This window comes from Mytilus galloprovincialis, chromosome 1 (genome assembly GCF_965363235.1).
Source record: "Mytilus galloprovincialis chromosome 1, xbMytGall1.hap1.1, whole genome shotgun sequence".
NCBI classification, from domain to species: Eukaryota; Metazoa; Mollusca; class Bivalvia; order Mytilida; family Mytilidae; genus Mytilus; species Mytilus galloprovincialis.
Window position 1 is genome coordinate 67,645,488 of NC_134838.1, and position 22,409 is coordinate 67,667,896.

At 34.3% G+C, this 22,409-nt stretch overlaps 1 long non-coding RNA gene across 1 annotated transcript; it reads right to left on the minus strand.

Annotated features, from left to right (window-relative positions):
• Window positions 1–262: 262 nt before the first annotated feature.
• On the minus strand, window positions 263–5,964 carry LOC143042365 (uncharacterized). Its single transcript, XR_012967969.1, has 3 exons — window positions 5,829–5,964; window positions 4,104–4,235; window positions 263–411 (listed from the first exon to the last, which is right to left on the minus strand). It is a non-coding gene; the product is annotated as an uncharacterized LOC143042365 (long non-coding RNA).
• Between the last annotated feature and the right edge of the window lie 16,445 nt (window positions 5,965–22,409).

Consider the following 22,409-nt stretch of genomic DNA (forward strand, 5'->3'; position numbering starts at 1 on the left):
TTGTCTAATGACATTGCTGCTTTGTCCTGAGTTGAATATTTGGCGTTTCACTCTCGGGTATTTTTTGTTTATGGTATCACTTTTTCCGACTTTTTGCTTTTTATTCTTGATAAGATAAAATATGTATATTAAGTGCATTCAAATTGGTATTCTAGAATAAATCTACCATATAAAAAAGAGAAATAATTGTTGAGTGATACATGTATTTTAATGATCATTATTTCCCGTCTAGATCTTTCATGTCAATTCCAATTAAGTCGGGTGGTTGGAAGGATTTTACTCTCATCGGTCTTGTGATGTTGTCTGATTGGTAGGCATCCTCTTGCAACCTCGCCTGGTTTGGATACATCTGAACGTTTGTTCGTCCTTTGCTTCCTTCGTCTGCGTAGAGGTTTATCAAACAAATGATCTCTGGAAAATGAATAGGGAAAAAAGTTAACACACATTGATAAAACAATTAGTGTACAAGGTTTGTGAAAATTGGTATTTAATATTTCGATGCCATTTAGTATTTTGTTAGATAAAGCGTATACGGATTATACTCATTATTGAAGGTCATCCTGCGATCCAAGATAATGGTGTTTTGCTAGTTTTATCTCATTGACACACAACCGAATTCTTTCTATTTCGTAAGTATGGTCTAAATTGAATTGATGAATGTTTTATGATAACACAAAAATGTTTTTTTTCACAATGATTTAAAAAAAAAAATGCATCTGAAAAAAATAAATAAATACGGAAGCGTATTAATGTATTAGCGCCACACATTTTTTTTTAATTTTTCTTCCTATGTTTGCGTTAAACGCAAACCTTTGTTTTATCTTATTTCTTATTCAAGATCCAAAGGAAACCGTAGTTATTAATGGAGGAGGCTGTATATATTAAAATTTATCACCTTTGTAGTAATTGCAAAGTAAAATGCTTGAGACGTCGCGTACGGTGTTGGTGTTAGTTTTGGTATAACGTTAATTTGGCGTTATTTTTCATGCATTGTATAAATAACGTCGTACTTTTTTTTATTTCGTGCAGCTCAATCATACAGCATAATTTATATGAGCGGTTTGCTTGACTTGCTACATTGTACGTATATAACCGAAATGCAAAAGCGGCACATATTTTTTTTTTAAGTACAGTTAAATTAAAACGGGAAAATAATATTCATTTACATTAGTATCCCCTTGGAGCAAATATATTTTCTCTTTCTTTTGATTGAAACAGGATATTTAAAAAAAAAGAAAAGGTTTAAACCACAGTCTTTTCTGCTGCTTTTTCTTTTAGGTTAAACATATTTATTTATGGTGGATTGTGAAACAAGTTATTACAACTTATATTAATCCGTTTCCACTTTGAGGGTGCGAGTGCTTCCTTGTAGCCTTAGCCTGCTTTTTTCGAAATCTAAAAGGGTGACTTTTATGTGCAAGAGATATTGCTCTCTCTTAATAAAACACGGGTCAGTCATTTATCGCCCCCTTCCGACGGACTATCATTGTTTCACAAGACCATCATACTCGCAAATGGTGCATGTCAAGGGCTTATTCTTTTATCCGCTTTTGAAAATTTCCGAATAAAATGTTTATTGGTTGAATCGTTTGTTTCATCGCCTGTATTAAATGTTAAAAGAATCAACAGTTGAAAGCAAATTCAAAATTAACCACAAGAAAATTAATTTAATAAAATTTGCCAATTTCATAAACAAAAAGAAATTTAATCTCAACTATGAACAAGAAAACAGATGGGCGCTGATAATTTTAGCGCAAAACTACTAGGGGACAATTTAGCGCAGACATTAGAGACCATTTTAGCGCAGGATTAATCCGTTCAGTTGTATTTCCGATAGCCTATTTTAGCGAAAACTTTCCTAGTTGAATAATACTAAAACCACGAGCATTAATTAATGCTGGTTTAATATTAAAGTTGTATGTATATATATGTTCACTTTGGTTCATCATGGAAATAAAAGTAATTCTATAGTTGTCACTCAGCTATTTACGTTTTTCTTGATACTATCATCAAATTGCAAACAACAACATATATAAAAATACAACGTATAGGCGAATGGGCACTACAATCTAGACAAGATAAAAGAGAAAAATCAGTTCCTACTGCAACTTTATCAACAGTATTGTACTGATTGTGCATGGGTTTTCTCTTCCAGATCTCGCGCATGGGTCTTTGTTTTTTAATGAAAAGTGTGCAAACAAAATAAATATTGAAACAAATATATAAAGAAAAATGCAAGGATGAACTTAAGGATGTTTCATTAATCCTTGTATGTGCCCATCGAAATTGATAAAGAAGCATGCCAGCATTTTTTATCCTTGCATGTTCCTATGTCCCTAGAAACACACTATCCATTCCTTCTGATTTGAAAATGTGCAATCTAAATTGATCCTTTTTGTATTTTAATCGTTCGTTCTAAGAACCCTGGGGCCAGTTTATCGAAGCTCTCTTAGGATTAGGACGTGTCCTAAGACCAACTTAGGACACATCTTAGTCCTAAATGGGTTTATCAAACATGTCGCAACTTAGGAAAATCCTAGGAATTGTCCTAACTTTAGGATACCAATTTAGGTGTCTTAGGATGGTCCTAACTTTAGGATACATTCGAATTTCGTCTTTTGTTCATTTTCACGCGTATTATTTTTAAAGCAGTAGTAAAAATAGTTGAAATTCTCCGTAATGATATGAATAATGCACGAACTTTGCATTTGAACTGTTAAAGAATGAAAATGTGACACTTCGAATTCAACTCACTCAAAATTATGTTATGATTTTTACGTATTATATATCTTGTTTATAGTTAGTTTGTTATTTTTTTATTTTTGTGTCATGTTTTGTTTCATACAGTTTAAATGTACAATTATTTTACAAAAATTATTTATTACCTTTAATTTAAAACTACATATTAGTTATTAGATTCTAATTAACCATATTTGAAATAAAATTATTGATAAAATATGATACCATAATTATTATTTTTTTCATATTCGGTTTGATTTTTCTTTTCCGCTAATACTTAGGACATCAGTTAGGACGTCCTAGCTAAGATAATCCTAAGATAGCTTCGATGTGCATGCTGAGACGTGTCGTAAGTCGGTCCTAACTTCATCCTAACTTCTGTCCTAAGAAATTCTTAGGACCGATCTTAGGACAGTTTCGATAAACAGGCCCCAGGTCCCATGTACTGAATAGAGAACATTCAAACTAGTCCCCCCAAACTGCCTCAAATAATAGATAAAAGGGGAGGGAGAGGGTTTCAGAAACATTTAACCTGTTAAGAAAGTTTTTGAATAAGCATTCAATGACATATTTGTTGCTGGACGTCAGATAAACAGTGAGTTTTATTAATAAAATCATGTTCTCTCTATTCAAATTGCTACCCAAGAATCTTAAAAATACTTCATTATATTCTCTTAAAGAATCTTGATCATATTCTGAGATTTAAAAAAAATGTTTCCTTATTAATAATTCATTTTAAAGCAGAAAGATCATTTTGTCTATTTGACTTGGAGGTTGGTTTCACAATTGTATGACATTATTTTTGATCTTTCAATTTTAATATGACTATATACTAAACTATATCTATTTTCTTGTTAAATTATATACTTTTCTGATGCACAAATCAGTCTTAATTTATGTATAATTGCACTTTAATTATTCCATTATTCCTATGCATATTTATTATAATGATTTGGCCTTGCATGTATGTTTCTTTTTTTTATCTACTAGTAAATCACATCCGAAATGAATGACAGACGGACATATATACAGAACTTAATGAATAATTGAAATCAAGATATTTGCGCTATATCGCAAAGGTTTGCGTTGTAACGCAAAAGGTTTGCGTTGTAACGCAAATGTTTGCGTTGTAACGCAAAAGATTTGCGTTATAACGCAAAAGGTTTGCGTTAAACGCAAAGGTCTGAGGGCAAAGGTCTGCGTTATAACGCAAACATAGGAAATTTTTTTTTTTTTAAATGTGTGGCGCTAATACGCTTCCGTAAATAAATGATGAAACTAGATGAATTATTAATACAAGTTATCCTGGTTTGGCGACAATTTTATTATTGATTTAAAAAAACCTATTAGATGTAGAGATATACCGTAATGTTATTGATCTCAAGTATAGATCAGAAGAAACATCCTGCATGTTGACATCAACCGGCTGAACAAAATTATCCACCAGTTGTACCTCTGGGTAGACAGCTTTCCTTGTTGTATTTATTCGAAATGACCTACAAAATCAACACAATGTCTAAACTTTCATGTTGTAAGAAATTGTATAGTATATATGTACTTTAAATTAGCCAAAGCCATTCACTACTGACAATGAACGACAGTTATATTGTTGTTCTTCATATTGGAAGTTCCAACCATATTTCACTACTAGTATATTATAACATAAGATTGATTTAACATACACGTAGTTTGAAGAGACATGCAGAAACCACTTAAACAAGTGAGCGCAACGACAAAGATCAATAAAAAAATACGGAAAATTAAAAAAAATAAAAGGGAACCAAAGGCCCCTAGAATCCTGATAACCTACCTGAACAAAATGTAAACCTATAACCAGAATTGTCTTGTGATGAAAGCCATCTTATATTTGGGACCAAGTAAAAAGAAACCGATCTGAAAGTTGTCCAACTGCAAACTACTGCTGCCAATTAGTTTCAGAGAAGAAGAAGAAATTTTAGCCATTTCTCATAGTATCTTATGTTGAACTAAGTTCAGCAATGGTAGTCATCTTTAATCACAGGCAGGGTCATTTGAACAATTCTAAACGAGGACCATGTAAGGACCATTTCTGAAAGTGTGGTTCATACGGACTTTGCGGTGTCACACAATATAAATAAGTGTTGTTTTGCTATTGGGTTCTATGTAAAACTATTTTCAGCTATGGTGGCCATCTTGGAACTCGCAACACATCTGCAATTGTTCTTCATCTTAACATGTTTATTTGCTTCTCAAAAAAAGTATATGCATGCATAAACTTTGCAAAAATACATCGAGAAACGACCCTATACACCAGTTTTCTGTTTTGAAAATATGAGAATGACCTTTATTGTTTTTTATTTCAGTTTTAACAGTGATATAGGTATCTTTGGATTGCTATTTTGTCATGCTTGTTATGGTATTTTATATTGGTATTACGTAGATTCTCTATTAGTCAAGTATAAAACAATTATAATGTTACCTTTCTGATGGGTCACATTGGTAGTGAAAGATTTCGGTTACTGTTGACATCAGTCGAGAAATTGATATAGCTTTTGGACACCCAAGACGAGTTGGTTCCATGTCGCTTAATTCACCAAAGAAGGTTTCATTGACAAGACTAGAAATAGCTCTACCGGACTTGACAATGGAGTACAGTTGTATTGTTGTATCTATACGCTGTAGAAACCCCTCAAACATAACTTTCGGAAATCCTTTAACATACATTCCAAACATAGGGAACTGACATCATTAAGGGTCTGGTGCCTGCAATAAAGCTGACATGGGTCCGGTTCCAGTAATTTGATCTAGGTGAAAGGGTCCGTTTCTAATAATTTTGAAAAGGAAGGAGTTTGACTTTAAATCTTGAATTATGCACAAAATGTTATTAACAAAAGAAAGTTTACGTCGAAACCATGCAAGTATGGCTAATACTGTTCTAATTAAAGCGGAAATAATTATCATTTTGGTGGAAAAAGAGTTGCACAACACATAGTCACTAGTTTAAAATGCTAATTAAATATAAAAGGAATACATCTTCGTTGGGATAAGTGGTTTCTAGATGACAAAAAAACATCCGAGGATTCCGTGGACACAGCAATTGTATCACTTACCTAACAGATTTGTCTAAATCATCATTATTCGGATCGTCGTCCGAGTCCATCATAGGAAAAACGCCGAAAGTCGCCGTTGGTTTTGGTGGCAGTATCCGTTTCCGCCAGAAGTGGCCGTTATGGTTATGCACCGTGGGTTATGTACTGCTGTATACATTGAGTTTTCTTGGGCATTTTCACCTTGTTTATGGTTCCACCATTTAAGATCATCACGGTCCTTTGTTGATCTAGCCAAGATCCGCTGAGCATAATTACACATATTCATGTCCGAGGTTACTTGTCCATCAGAAAGATTGAGTCAAGTACTATACCGCTGTTCGAAATTTATGAATCGATAGAGAAAAAACAAAACCGGTTTTTAAACTAAAACTGAGGGAAACGCATCAAATATAAGAGATCTACGACACAACAGAAACACAACATGTAACACACACAGAAACGAACTATAATATAACAATGGCCATTTTCCTGACTTGGTACAGGGCATTTTAAGAAAAAAAAGTGGTGGGTTGAACTTGGTTTTGTGGCTAGCCTCCCGCTTTAATGGCAATGTTAATTATAACAGTAAAATGACAACATTACATGACAGGACAAATAAATGGGAGAAAATATACGACAGAGAAACAGACGAATAGTAACCAACAAAGGGTACCAGGTTAAAAATTCAATACACCAGACGGCAACACAAGACTAACTAGTGACGCTCAGGTGAAAAAAGTTTGAAAGCCAAAACAAGTAAAACGTTGAAGAGCCCCGAGGACCAAAAGTTCCAAAAAATTGTGACCAATACGGCCAGGGTTATCCGCCTGGGACAAGAACATCCTTATTATTTAGAATAATTTATACTTTTGCAAACAGTAAATTTTATAAAATGACTATAATAGATATACATGATAAAACTGAAGTGGTGACTAGCTACAGAACAAAAACGGGTACATTACATAAATACACAGCCGTGTTAGTCAAAGCAAGTGCACCGCACAAAATTCCATCAATGCACAAGTCTATAATACAATAAGACTAGATATGCTTCATAATAATACATCTGATCAAAAAAATTGAAATGGATTTCAAGCTTAAACATAAAAGTGATCAACCAATCATATCACAAAAAGTCAACTGGAATAAAAATCGACATTTCAAAGTAAGAGGCTGAGTTAACAACTAGACTTGCTCTTAACCCAATTGATTATACTGATGATCCTTTAGCCATTGAAAAACTATTGGACATCATTAAACAATCGCAACATTCCGTTGTTACAGTAAAGAAGCCTTCAAAACAAAGAAACAATCACATTTAGAATGATGAAATTGGTCTGGCACTATATCAATGGAGACAGGAGGATAAACCTGTTGATGGAGAAAAAATGCAAAAGCGCAAAAAAATTAAAATAAATTAGTAAATGCGCAAAGAAAATCGGGAAAACCATATTGTCAGAGCTAAATGTACAAGGAGAAATTCACTCGTCAAAGGACGACATACTTCGAGGATTTAGATGCACCTGAGGAACTCTATAAATGAACTCAGCTAAAGGAATGACCAATTTTGGGTATTTGTTCATTATTACATGATATAGTTGTTACATCTTTGCAGTACACTAATGGTCTGACTATGGTTAGGTACTGTTGTATACATTGAGTTTTCTTGGGCATTTTAACCTTGTTTATGGTTCCACCATTTAAGATTATCACGGTCTTTTGTTGATCTAGCCAAGATCTTCTTAGCATAACTACACATATTCATGTTTGCAGGTTATTCATGTTATTTGTCCATTAGAAAGATTTTGTCAAGTTTTAAAATGTGTTGTGTCTTACGTGATGAGTTCATACATAATATTTATATATGTATTGAATCTTAAAAACAAATTGATGTGCATTTTCACAGAAATAAAAAAAAAAACTAATAAATGACATTCTACCTATATTTTATTTCATTTAACAAGTATTTAGAGACTAAGAGACAGCAATTTTGACGGCATATTTCAGAGGAGGAAAGACAATCTGGACATTTGAGAACTCTTTATTACAAATGTGAAAAAAATGATGGTCAAAATTAAAGAAATAAAATTATATAAATAAACCTTTAAAAAAAAGCAAAATATAAGAGGTGCAACATGAACTGACACATCTTTGAACAGATTTTTACATGAACTCTATATAGAGATCTGTAAATAGATTGATTACTAGTCTTGTCTGTGAATGAAAAATTGTGACAAAATATTTTGTAATAAAAAAAAATGCCAAATACATGATGAAAATAGTGTAGGAATGTAGGTCATACTTTTTTGGAAAGAAAGTTTCAACAGCTACTGGATATTCTTTGGTACATCTCTTCTTTTCATTATTATGTATTGGCATGTTGATAACAGTAAATGGAATATTAGAAGTAGGATATGATATTTAGGAAGTAAATATGAGTAATTCAGATGAAGCCTCCAAGTGAAATGTCAGAAAATATTTGGATTAATTATCAAGGAAGGTATTCATGATGTGTTTGAAGTGAAAATAAAAAAAATTATACAGAAGGGTATCCAATACAAAATGTAAAATGTCTGTTATTGCAAAATATTAGAGAATCACTAACTTCAGGGGCGTAGCTGCCGTTAGGCACTTTAGGCACGTGCCTACACATAATTTTTTCACAAATATGTTGTTTTTTTTTAAATAATAAACAACGTTATCTGTCTAAATGAACGCCAGTGAAGTTGTCAAAACTCTTTGATTATCGAATGTCATCTGTACACTAGTCTCTCGGTCTTAGTGAATAGAATATTGGATAGAATTGAATGTTTTTATGATTTTACCTCATATAGAAACTGTAAACTAGAACTTTGGTTCAGATCATTTCACTTCTATCAACAAAAACTTGAATAAACCTCAACTTAGACACATGAGTTTTTAATTAGTAGTTGTTAGTTTTCAACTAGCTTTCCACTTTGTCTTCACCCGACTTGCCAATGTTGGTCGTTCATTTGGCTGTGCAGGATGTATAATTACGCTGTCACGTCTGGTTAGAACGGGGACATTAAAGCCGATGCCTAGTAGTAGAGAGAATGCCAGTCTTTGAGGAGTTCGTAGTTGGTTTACTGAAAGACAAAATTTCTGCTCCTATCCAATAATCCCTCATTTTCCAATGCATGGCATTTTCAAATTTCTAGACCTTCGTCCTGGACGACACCTATTACAGGACCTAGCTCCCTGTTGTATTTATTGTAAATTTTGGGGGGGGTTTTTTTTGTCCTTAACTTGCATAAATATTTGACACTGGTCAGTGGATGTTTAAAAATCAATCAACTAGCTTCTAGTAATTTTGAGTACTCAGATCTGCGTGTAATGACCACAATTGTTCAAATATCTAAGCAGGTAGGGATTTTACAGTAGAGGATAAAAAAAAATTATAAAGAAACACGAATTTCTTGAATTTTGATACGATAGTATGAACAGAACAGAACTTTTGCATTAGGCATGGACTATGTGTGTATGTGTTTGTGTGGCTAGGGTGAAGGTTTAAGAATCAAAAGATTGATGTTTTTTGCCAAAAGGATAGTTTTATTTTATAGTAATATCAGTGTTTATGTGCCTATTTTTTTTTAAATAAATGATTGTCACAAAATGTACTGTTAAATAAGTTAAACGTATATATCAATCAGAACGGAATAAGTATGAAAAGACCAAACAGGGTGTACTGCTTAATTGAAGAGATACGCTGATCAGGAACATATATATTGTTAGGTATACTGTTCCCAGCACTGATCTACGCTGGGCAATGCATATTGTAAATATATTTTTTTTTCATATTTCCGATTGTACTGACGCAACGTTAGATATTGCTACTACCACGAAAAATAGCGCTAAATAAATATTTGATAAGGAAATTTTCTTAGAAATGCTGAAATGAACATTTCAAATTATATATGAAGATAAAGATTGTTTCTTAAATTTTCACATTATGATAGAGAAAGAATAAAAATATTATATTCGTAGGCTTCGGAAGGCACAGATTATCAGAAAAAACGTTCACTTGGCGTTGTCCCATGTAACAAACTCGAAACATTAAACTCGAACAATTCGCGAAATGTTCACGCAACTATTCGAAATTTTGCAAGAATGTTCTATGACGTGATATATTTCAGTACTGGTTTACATGGCCATCTCATTATAAAATTAGCATAGATACTTTGAAAGGAATATGTATAAATGACTGTCCCAGGGAAAATTTATTTTGAAAACTTGAAACATTTCAGTTAAAAGAATAAAATTTAGACATATAATTTATTAAATTGTAAGCACGATCGTTTTGTACTAAGTGTAAGCTACAAAAGTTCAAATTTATGAATGAATTGAGCTACATTTTCAATTCAAAACAATAGGTTTGCAATGTCTTGCGGTAATGTCCGAGTTAAACTTTCTTGCCTTCACAAAACTTTTACTGCAGTTGCGTTATATAATTCACCAGTCAGATGTTATGGTGAATTATTCATAATTCGTCGAACTTTTCATCATGTATATTATAATTACCATGATTAAATAACCAGTAAATTTAATATTTTCGTACATTAAATTTTGCAGCTAAAATGCTGAAAACCATTTTCCGTCGGGGGGGGGGGGGGGGGTTCGCTCCTGAACCCCCTATCAGGGCTCTGCCCTGGACCTACTGGGGTCCTTGAGCGCCCCCAGACCCCCTACAGTTGACTACAGCCCTACAGACCTGGTGCCTACAGTTGACTGAATACCTAGCTACGCCCCTGAACTTATATGAAGAGAATTTACTAGAAGTGGACCATGCAGGGTGTCACACACGTCAGGTAGGATATCAAGAAAAATCTAAAAGATTGGGATCTAGATAGAGGTTGAAAGAAACAATAAAATGAAAATTATATGTGGGTTTTGTGGAGAAAGTAAAAAAATAACACATTTTTAAACAATGGATATCTTGATTTATTCGATTTTGTTTCAAGCTATAGAGCTTGTAAATATCAGAGACATGTCTCTGTAAATATTAAATGATTGTTTTGAATAATTAATTTAATACTACATCATAAAAGTTCATATATGGCCACTTAGCAATCTGCCCACTTTGCACCAGCATATCAAAACAAAGTATAGCTTAGGGAACCCTCGTACATGAGTCTTTACGTCGTTTTTCTTCTTTCTTTTTTTAATTCTAAAGACCTTTTTTCATCAAATCAAGATACCTATTAACATGCTCAATATTTTGAGTTTTCATGAATGCAGGAAAGCATGATGTTAAGTATGACCGATTCCAGTTGTTATAAAAATGAATCGGCAAGCAAATGAATAGCATAAACAACATTTATGAAAGAAGATAGTTGTTTTGAAAAACGTGGCATATTATTTTCATCAGGGGAAATAATCCAAATAGTCCTGATCAACTGAGTGTTTCATTTGCGAACAAACATGGATTTTTGTGTGATTCAAGTATAAAGATGCATTGGCGCACCCCATTAATGTTCGATTACCTTTTGAAACTTTACACATCTCTTCTAAAGATGATGATTATTAACAAAATTGCTCTTTCTAATTTTAAAAGTTTGCGATAAGCATTGCAAATATACAACGGCTTCGATGTTTAAAGCTATTTTGGTGCAACCTTCAGTTTGTTTTTGTAAGTAATTAACGAACCTGTTCAATTTAAGCAAAGAGACGGCAAACATGTGAAAGATGAGACTTAAAGGAATAAATATTCGAGTGCGCCGGGTTGTTAAAGATAGGGGATCAAAGTACTTCTTTGCGTATGCCCCGTTACCATGATTTTAACGCGGCATATGGTCAACAGGCAAAAGTACAGCCGCATCGTTCCACTGATGTATCAAAAGACTTTTTTTTTTATTTTTTCATTCCATTGCTATCCATGGAGAGAATGGATAGAGAGAATCAGCAAAATTCAGTTTACAAATAACCGATGTACAGCATGAAGCTACCTGCGAAATGGTTAGTGGTAATCTAAAGGTGCCATTTGCATTTTTAACGGAAATGAGTTGAGATGTCACAAAAAACATTTGGCACATATTACAGGGTCCTAGTAACCCCCATCTAAATCCCTCTTTTAACCCCCTAAAAAAATTGTTATCACACCAAGCATGTGTTGTCTTACAAAATATACAGCCAATTGTCTCTGCCACCAAAGCTTTTGAACAAACGTATTTAGGAAATATAAAACCTTATCGGTACGGTCATCTGCCATATTGGGCCCTGTGTAACCGAAGTAACGAACAGTCGCTTTCCCCCAGTGTTTATTTGTGCTTGAAAAACATTTTTTTTATGAACTGCTTTAACACGTATACGACTATTCTTATAAAACTGACAATTCAAAAGATGCACATGTACACAGCCCAATTTCAGAATCAATTTGATGTTCTTTTTTCATTTATATGGTTGTGAATTGTTTCTGATATTTTTCAATGGTATTTAGTAGATTGTATAGGCTGTTGATCATACTTCTATTGAGGAGAATGTGATAAGGACTGTTTTTGCGTAACACCTGACGTTCTAAATTTTGGCCCTCCGGTGGATCGCTATCCTTGCCGTGGTCGGGGGGCTTGCGTGTCTCATTGACCCCAAGAGCTATGCCAGCTGGAGCTTCGTCTCCTGGTAGGGTTACCCATGCTGGACAGGTCGAAGGGTAGAGACCAGACTAAAGTGATCCAAACATCGCGAGATGCCCGATGTTTTAAATAAAATAGGCTCTCCAACCCGTTTGCCGTGGGTTGCTACCCGTGTCGGTGGTTGACGAGATCCTTGTGGATGAGGGCTATAGCCAGACTCCTTACGGTCAGAAAATACCCGGACGGACGAGACTATAGTTCAATAAGCTGCTTTGGCTTCGATATCATCTAAACGGGAGGTCGGATGGACCCGGTTCGATCAATCGGCTGGTCATGTCGAGCCCTTCAGTTAATCCTCAACAATAAGCTTTCTTGTAACAATTTTCATAATATACACATGTATTTTAAATTAAGCTATTTATATTTCGGATAACTGAAGAAGGCGATGGCTCATGGGTCAATCAAGTGGTACGCTTTCTTTTTCGCTTGATGGATACGCTCTGCTTGAGTATACTATTCTTGGAACATCTGGTGCTTTCCACAGTGGATCTTAGGTGCTGATTTTGAGGACCAGCTACATTATATTTGGAGCTCGTTTTCAGCATTAGCACTTGATCCCGGTTCGCCACGGAAACACAGCATCGCCCTTGTAGGCACTCCGAGGTGGGTGGATGACAAGAATGGTGAATCTTTCTCCTTTCATATGGCACAACAAAACAAACCCTCTAAATCAGCTTTAATACATAAGAAAAGAAAATGTGATGATTCAGAGCCCTGTCGGGAAGATAACAGTTGGCCCAGATTTATTGTAATAAAAGGAACAGATGAAAAACCAATTTCAAAAATATCGCCCTTTGCAATTCACAAACAAATTCAAAGCGTTGCTGGTACTGTAAAAAAAAGTTTCAAAAATGAGATCTGGTAATTTGTTGGTTGAATGTTCCAACAAAAGTCAATCAACAAATTTACTTACAATGACTACAATAACAAACTTTACTGTTTCTGCCTCTCCTCATAACAGTTTGAACAGCTGTAAGGGGATCATTCGAGACAGAAGTCAATACCTTGGTGACCTTACCGTGGAAGAAATCGGTGAGGAACTTTCAAGCCAAGGTGTAACTGATGTTATTAGATTTCAAATTAAAAAAGAATGGCAATATAATCAAATTAAATACATATCTTTTGACCTTTAGAACTCCAACTCCTCCTCCATCTATCACTTTAGGTTGCTTCGGAATCAGAGTTGACATGTTTATCCCTAACCCAATTCGATGCTTTACTTGTCAAAAGTTTGGGCATGGAAGCAAACAATGTCGTGGTAAGCAGAGATGCTTCAAGTGTTCTGACGAAGGACACGCGGGAACAAACTGTAACTCTGAATCTTCTAAATGCGTAAACTGTGGTGAATCCCATTTTTCATCGTCTAGGGACTGCCCTGTTTACCTTAAAGAAAAAAATATTATTAAAATTAAAACAGAAAGAAACATCAGTTACCCAGAAGCTAAACAGATAGCTTCTGTTTCGACTGATCTCTTTGTTTCAAACAGACCATCGTACGCCAGCAAAGTTGTCCGCTCATTCAGTCACGAGAATACACAAACTCGCATGACTTGGCCAATTGATGCGGACAATTTTACAATGCTGCCTGTTGAAACAGAACCTACCGATAAAATATTAATTCCAAGAAAACCAAAATCTTCCAAAACCAGTACTCAGTCAACTCAATCTTCCCTACAGAGCTCACTATCATCACCAACAAAAAATGAGAAAAAGAAATCAAATAAAAAAGAAACAGTAAAAATAGACAGTTGGGGCGGTGAATCTAGCTGGGATCTTCCCAGTGACATAGATGATTCTTCCACCTCAAATAGTCTTTCTTCATCTGCATCTAAAAAGTTATCTTCTTCGTCCAGTACAAAGTCTACTAGAGCCCCATCTCCTCTTCGTTCTCCAGAAAAGAAAGATGTCCAAAAGAAGCCAGTAAATGCATCCTCTCAGAAGTCTTCTGATTCGAGGTCGCGGGTAGGGGTCGAGGCGGAGTAAAACTAGCTGCATGTGGTCCTGGAGATCGACGACTCTCCTCGCACAACAGATTTTCAACACTTGTCGACGAAACTGAAATGGAAATCGAAAGTGTTCCGCCACCCGAAAGATCACAATCTCAGGGTGAGCGAAATAAGAATGCTGGCAAACTCGACAGCATTCGCCCTTCTATTATTAAATAATGACAAATATCATCCAATGGAATTGCCGAGGTCTTAAAATAAATCTTCTCGAGTTAACACTTCTAGTTCAGTCAGTTTTACCTATTGCATTTTGTCTTCAAGAAACTCATCTAAAAGAAAGTGACAATGTATCTTTAAAAGGATACAACATGTATAGCACATTTTCTAAGGTAGATGAACGTGCTGCAGGCGGATCATCCATTTTTGTGAAGGACAACGTCATTCATAGCACAGTCCAACTCACCACGGATCTGCAAGCAGTTACAATTCGTTTATCATTATACAAAACAATTACATTATGTTCGATATATATTCCACCCAATTCAATTATAGATAAAGCAAAACTCAAAAACCTCACTGATCAATTACCCTCACCATTTATACTTATGGGCGACTTCAATGCTCACAATCCATTATGGGGTAGCAAGACTCATAATGCCAAAGGTAAGATCATTGAGGACTTTGTCTCTCAAGAAGGATTATGCATTTTTAATGATGGATCTAATACGTATCTTCATCCTGGAAACGTATTCTTCTATTGATATCACTATTTGCGATCCCTCTCTGCTTCTGGATTATTCATGGCGTGTTCATGATGATCTATGTGGAAGTGATCACTTTCCAATAGTACTTGAACATCTTTTTACTTCTGCCCAACAGAGAGTACCACGTTGGAAACTTGACAAGGCGGACTGGTCCTTGTTTGAGAATCTCTGTCAAGCGGAACTTCAGTCAAAGATGTTTGAGACTGTACAAGATCCAATTTTAACTTTTAATACAGTTTTAACGTCAATTGCTGACAGAACTATTCCTAAGACCTCGGCAAATCCGAAACATCCCAGCAAACCATGGTTTGATGACGCTTGTGATCAAGCCATAGGTGACCGTAAAAAATCTGAAAGACGGTTCAATCAACAACCAACGACGGAAAACTTGAGTAATTTCCGTATTTTTCGCGCTAAGGCACGGCGGACTTGTAGGCAAGCCCGACGAACATCCTGGAAAAAATTTGTCTCGGGGATTACATCTCGCACTCCGATGACAAAAGTTTGGAATATGGTAAACAAAATAAAAGGTAAAAATTCTAAAGCCACTGTAAAACATTTGAAAGACGGCAATGATTTATTAACATCTGAAAAGGATATTGCCAACAAGCTTGGTGAAACTTTTGCGAAATCTTCTTCTTGTAACAACTACAGGGAAGACTTTTAAAAAGTTAAAAAACAAAAAGAAAAAATTAAATTAAACTTTAAATCAAAAAATGGTGAAAATTATAATAAACTAGTTTCTCTTGAAGAACTTAAAACATCTCTGTCAAAAGCCCATGATACAGCTTGTGGGCCTGATAATATTCACTACCAACTCTTAAAACACTTGCCAGATTCCTCGCTAGAAGCTCTCTTGCAGCTCATGAATAACATCTGGGAATCTGGTGATTTACCATCAATCTAGAAGCTTGCAACCGTCGTGCCTATTCCAAAACCAAGTAAAGATCATACGGATCCTATTAATTATCAACCAATTGCTCTTACCAGTTGTGTCTGTAAAACACTCGAACGAATGGTCAATGATCGCCTTGTTTGGTTCTTGGAATCCAATGGGCTATTAGCCAATATCCAGTGTGGATTCCGACAGGGCCGCAGTACTCTTGATCATCTTGTTCGATTCGAATCATTTGTCCGTAATGGTTTTGCGAAAAATGAACATGTGGTGTCGGTCTTTTTCGAACTTGAGAAGGCCTATGATACTGCATTGAAATATGGAATTTAAAAGATCTATTTGATATGGGGTTGAAAGGCAATATGCCTAATTTTATTTCTAATTTTCTCTCTAACAGACAATTTAATGTTAGAGTTAATTCGACCATGTCTGATCTGAATGATCAAGAGATGGGTGTCCCTCAGGGCAGTATTTTATCTGTTACATTATTTAGTCTTAAAATCAACAGCCTTGTTGAAGTTTTAAAAAGTAATATTGAAGGTTCATTGTACGTTGATGATTTTTTAATATGTTTCAGAGGCAAAAATATGAATAACATAGAAAGACAATTACAAAAAATGGTTGATGAAACCAAATTTCTTGGGTTAATTTTCGATAAAAAGTTAACCTTTCTACCCCATATCAAAATGTTAAAATCTAGATGTTTAAAAGCTTTAGATATTTTAAAAGTTGTCGGCAGCACTGACTGGGGTGCTGATCGCAACATTTTACTTAACTTATATAAATCTCTAGTTAGATCTAAACTAGAGTATGGCTCTATAGTGTATGGCTCTGCAAGGAAGTCCTACATACAGATTCTCGATGCTGTGCATCACCAAGGTTTGCGTCTCTGTATTGGCGCATTTAAAACCTCACCAGTTGAGAGTCTGTATGTAGAGGCTGATGAGCACTCACTCTCTGACAGACGTTTGAAGCTTGGACTTCAATATGCTGTCAAACTAAAAGCCTATTCAGATAATCCTGCCTACAGCTGTGTTTTTAATCCGATTTATGAAGATATTTTTGAAAAACATGAAAATAAAATTCCTCCGTTAGGTATACGTTTAAAACCACATTTAGCTTCTTTTGATTTAAAATCTGTTGCTCAATTTAAAACTTGCAAATGTCCTCCATGGGAACTTCCCAAACCAAAAATGATATTTGATCTCCGTGAACACAATAAAAATAAAACAAATCCCCTTTTAATTCAGCAACACTATGCTGAAATTAAAGCCGATTATCTAGATTTTTCAACTGTCTATACTGATGGATCAAAAGATGGTGACAGATTTGCATCTGCTGCTGTCTTCAGGGACAGCTGCAACTCTCTGTTTGCCATCTGATGCATCCATCTTTACTGCTGAAGCAGAAGCAATAATTTTGACTTTGAAATTTAATTGCATCTTCAGATAAATCCAAATTTATTAAATGTTCGGATTCACTTTCATGCTTACAAGCTATGCGAAATACTAAAATTAAAAACCCAACAATTCTCAAAATTTTATATGTAATGAGGAATTAAAAAATTCTTCTGAAAGAAATATTTCTATGGGTTCCGAGTCATGTTGGAATCCTTGGAAACACAGCTGTAGACCTTGAGGCAAAGAATGCCCTGGGTGACCCTCTATCTAACTGTGATATACCATATACTGATTTTAAATCTAATGTTAGAGAATATGTTTTTAATATATTGAAAAATAAATGGAGTAAAAAAGATGATAATAAATTGCATGAAATTAAACCTAATTTAGGCAAACCTTTTAATAATATTATGTGCAGAAAAGATCAGTGTGTTATTACTAGATGTCGTATTGGTCATACTAGAATAACACACGAGTATCTTTTAAAAAATGAAGATGAACCACAATGTGTTCCTTGCAACTGCAAGTATACTATTAAACATGTTTTAATTAATTGTATTGACTTTGCTGATATTCGTAAGAAGCATTTCAATGTCAATAATATGTATGATTTATTCAATAATGTTCCATTTACAAATATTGTTGCATTTTTAAAAGAAATTGGAATTTATTATAGAATATAAAAATGTTATTATATTTCAATCGTTTTTAATTTTTATCACGTTATTTTACTGTTGATTTTTATTTGTATATAATCAATTTGCTTTAGTCAAGAATTTTAGTATATTGAAGGACTTTTTGTCTTATTTTAAAAATATGCTTTAAATTGTAAAAATATTCGAATTAGCTCTCGTCGCGATATAGCCTTTTTGTGCTAATGCGGCGTAAAGCAACCAACAATCAATCAATCAATCTAAATTTTGGTTCACATGTTGTTATTATGTTTCGATTGTATTATTAAATGACTGGAATGCTGCAAACATACATCCCTTAGAATATTTGTGTTTTGTGTCATTGAGTCTTTTATAGAAAAGAAATGCTTTGTGTAAGATTGGATCCGTAAAAAAAAGAACATGATAATTGTTTGTCTATTTGCAAAAGTAGTCCTACCCGTCAGACAATTTAGACATATCTTTATCATTCAACGTTGACTCAATATTGTATACTTATTGACTTGGTATGAGTGGAATAGTAAGCCGAATAGTTGTATCCGAGGGGAAAATAAACTTACTACTCAACGAATATCCAGTCATTATTAAGTGTTTTATTAAACCGAAAGAGACAACAGATACAAAGTGATGCCAAGTACCAAACGACATAGCTGACCAAAACTACTTATTTGAACGAGACAACAGACACATAGTGATGACAATTATCCATTTATAATTATGGGTTCCAATAAAAGAAAGCAATTGTAAATTTAAAGCTTTTTTTGGTCATAACAACAGAATAAAGTTAACAATTTCAACTTGATAACCAATAGTCATCACTTTTGTTGAAAGTAGAAATTAACAGAACAATTGCTAATACTGCTGATGACGAAACCTGAGGGAGTCTGAAATGTGTTTAAATTACAAGTTGGCGCATTTTTCACTGTCTGAGAATTATTTTGAGAAGGCACTTTATGTGTTTCAAAGTTGATAATGTCATTCAACACATTAGCAATAGCTTCATCATCAGACAAAAAGTCTGGTATTTCAACATTTGGAATATTAGGACAAGAAACAGTAGACGATTTAGACGGCACTGCTACTGGTTTTGGACCAGTAACGGTACTTGTAGATTTCTTTGCGGGGACAGGTTCTCCTTTCACGGCAGTGCTTAGCACTTCTGACATTTGCCGTTTTTTCTTCTCGCTGAGTTCATGGCTGTACGAAGCAAGAGCCTTCTTTGACTTATTCCCACTAAGACCCGTATGTTTACTTGCAATGCCCCATCATCAAGGGCTGTGATGCAGATACTCCGTATGCAATGATTCGTATAGCGTTTAGAAAGTTCACATTCTGTACTTTTTTTGTTACCAAGTGAATTTTTCCCCACAGGATTAGGATCGACCTCATCCAACTCTTCTAAAGACTTCAGCTCACCATATTTTTCTCTAAGAAAGTCTGACATAATTTTTTTGGCAGTTCGGACAACTGATTTAGTGTTTTTCGCATCTTTGTCCAAAATCAAACCTTCTAAATCTCCATCTGAGAGCGATGCAAACCGTCCAGTTTGAGCCATTATTCTGTCGTCTGATGATGAGTTGGTGTATGTTTGAACGACTTGGTAATCGACGTTTATGATTGTGATGAATTTCGAAAGAACCAAATGAACGGATAAAAACCCGTTAACTAATCCCAAAGCTGCATTTAAAATTTCGCAAAAAATATCATGACACTTGCGGTCAAACTATTTCAACTAGGTCCAATAGTTGGAAACTATTGACCGGTCCAATAGTTCAACGGAAACTATTGACCGGTCCAATAGTTCAACGCTTGTTATTTGAAAAATAGTGAAAATATTGTGTACTTATTTTATATAGAAAATGATAACTAAGGTATAGTAAACAAAAATATTTAGTTAGATCCAATTAGTAAATATTTAAACCACATTTCATATTCTACAAATATTCTAACATGGCATTTTTAAAGAATTATAATTAATGAATGTTTTGATTTTTATTCCATTGAATAAATTGTAACTAAATAAGTCAGTGAATAAAATGTGTTAACCCTTAGCTTAATGCTAATAAAGAAGGGGTAAAGAGATCTGTAAAAGATATGACACTAACTGTTTCAGAAAATATGAATATCACAGCCGTATTTTATAATAATACATGGTCTTGTATAAACTTAAACTTGGCTGCCGTGTAAATGTTCAAATCAAACGGACCTATTACTTGTATCATAGTTTTAAATAGTGACGTGACTGCTAATGACTACTAAGTCTTGGAATGCATCGTGTCTAAATGCTGTCTCAAACATGAAATTTAATAACAAAGGGAATACGAAAACAATGTACATTATTATTGTGCACAATTAAGGTGAAAAAGAAAATTTTAATCTTTTAATATCCCCTGTTCTCCTATGTAGAACAACATTGCCTTGATTGGGAGGTTTAGCTTGCTATAAAACAAAGATTAATCCACCATTTTCTACTTGGCAAATGTATGTACCAATTCAGGGATATAACAGTGTTTTTCATTCTTTTGAAATGTCTATCATCTCTTCATGATAAATATGTTGTTGTTCCTGCGGACAAAGCTTCAAATAATATTGTCTTTGTATGTAAATCGTATTATTACGAATGTCTTGTAAAAGAATTAGGAATAAATTAGCACTCAGGTAGCTATAGTCCCACATACAAAGACATATCATTTGACAAGGATGAGATTTTCGCAAATCATAAGTTCTTCATGGCTTCAATGAACATTGAACATTGCATTGAACACCAAATCGGAGGACTTACCTTGTTTGTATTGGATACCTAAGCTTCATAAAATTCCGTACAAACAACGGTACATTGCCGGCTCATCTTCATGTTCCACTAAAGAATTGTCCATTAGAATTACTAAAATTCTGTCCGCAGTAAATCTCGGTCTTTTTCTGAAATTTGTTCTATCAAAACTTTTTATTTTTTAACCCTGTATACCACAATTCCCCATTTTAAATTGAAAAAATCGCCTGAAAGAAGTAATCCACATTACCTTTCAACATAAAAATGGTAGCATACGTATACTGGAGTTTCTTAACGACAACATATTTGTTGAATTTGGATGTAGACTTTTTCAACAAATTGTCGGCATTCCTTGTCGACCCCTTCTTATTTTGATATGAATCGGAGTTCCTTCAGACACTTGTCAAAAACAAGAAGATCAAAGAAGCCAGATTATTTAATTTCACTTTCGGATACATTGATGATGTTCTTTCCATTAACGATCAGAACTTTTCTGATTGGGTTCCATTAATATATCCTCCAGAACTAGAAATTAAAGAGACACGGCTTCCTCCGCCTCATTTTTATACTTATATCTCGAATTTGACATACACAGTCATCTCAGTACCAGAATCTATGACAAACGAGACCATTTTAATTTTGAAATTATAAATTTCCCCCACCTTAGTAGCAATATACCAACTTCACCTGCATATGCGATATACATTTCCCAACTTATTCGATATTCAAGAGCTTGCAGCTCCTACTCAGACTGTGATATCCATTTGACGTGGCTCGGTACTTATACATCCCGTCAATGTGTGTGTATTATTTCTCATTTTTGTTGGTCGGTACTTATACATCCCGTCAATGTGTTTGTATTATTTCTCATTTTTGTTGGTGTGTTTTGTATATGCGACTTTTTGTGTTTCTTTGGTTCTTATAATGTGACTCTATACTTTAAAAGGTCCCGTCATTATTTCATTGTTCTATAATAAGTCATTAAGTTATAGTTCTATTATAAATTAGAAAATATTTTGAACGACAAACGTCAAAACTATTTTAATCGCGTAGTGGTATTACCCATTTGTGGATTCTTAAAAATTCTAAAGAACTTCTGGACAATTTTAAATCTCGGTCTATTGCTGAATTTCATTCTAACATACTTTTGATTTTTTAACCCTGTATGCCAACATTCCCCATGTGATATTATAAAATTGTTTTATTGAACGACAAAATTTCTTCCTATGTGACGTATACATTTTCTGACGTCAGACACGCGAAGCAATGAATGTGTTTTTAATTTGATAGATGCTTTTGTGCTTTTTGTAAAATGGTTTGTTTTTAAGATTGTAACACAGTGATGACTGCAGTACCCATATTTTGACTATTTTATTTATTATGTCTGTTTTGTTCACGCATCGTTGTAAATATAACAGATTTTGATGAGACTGTCGTACAAGTGAGAGGTTTAGCGCTAGAAAACAAGGTTCAATCCACCATATTCTACATTCAAAAATTCCTTTACCA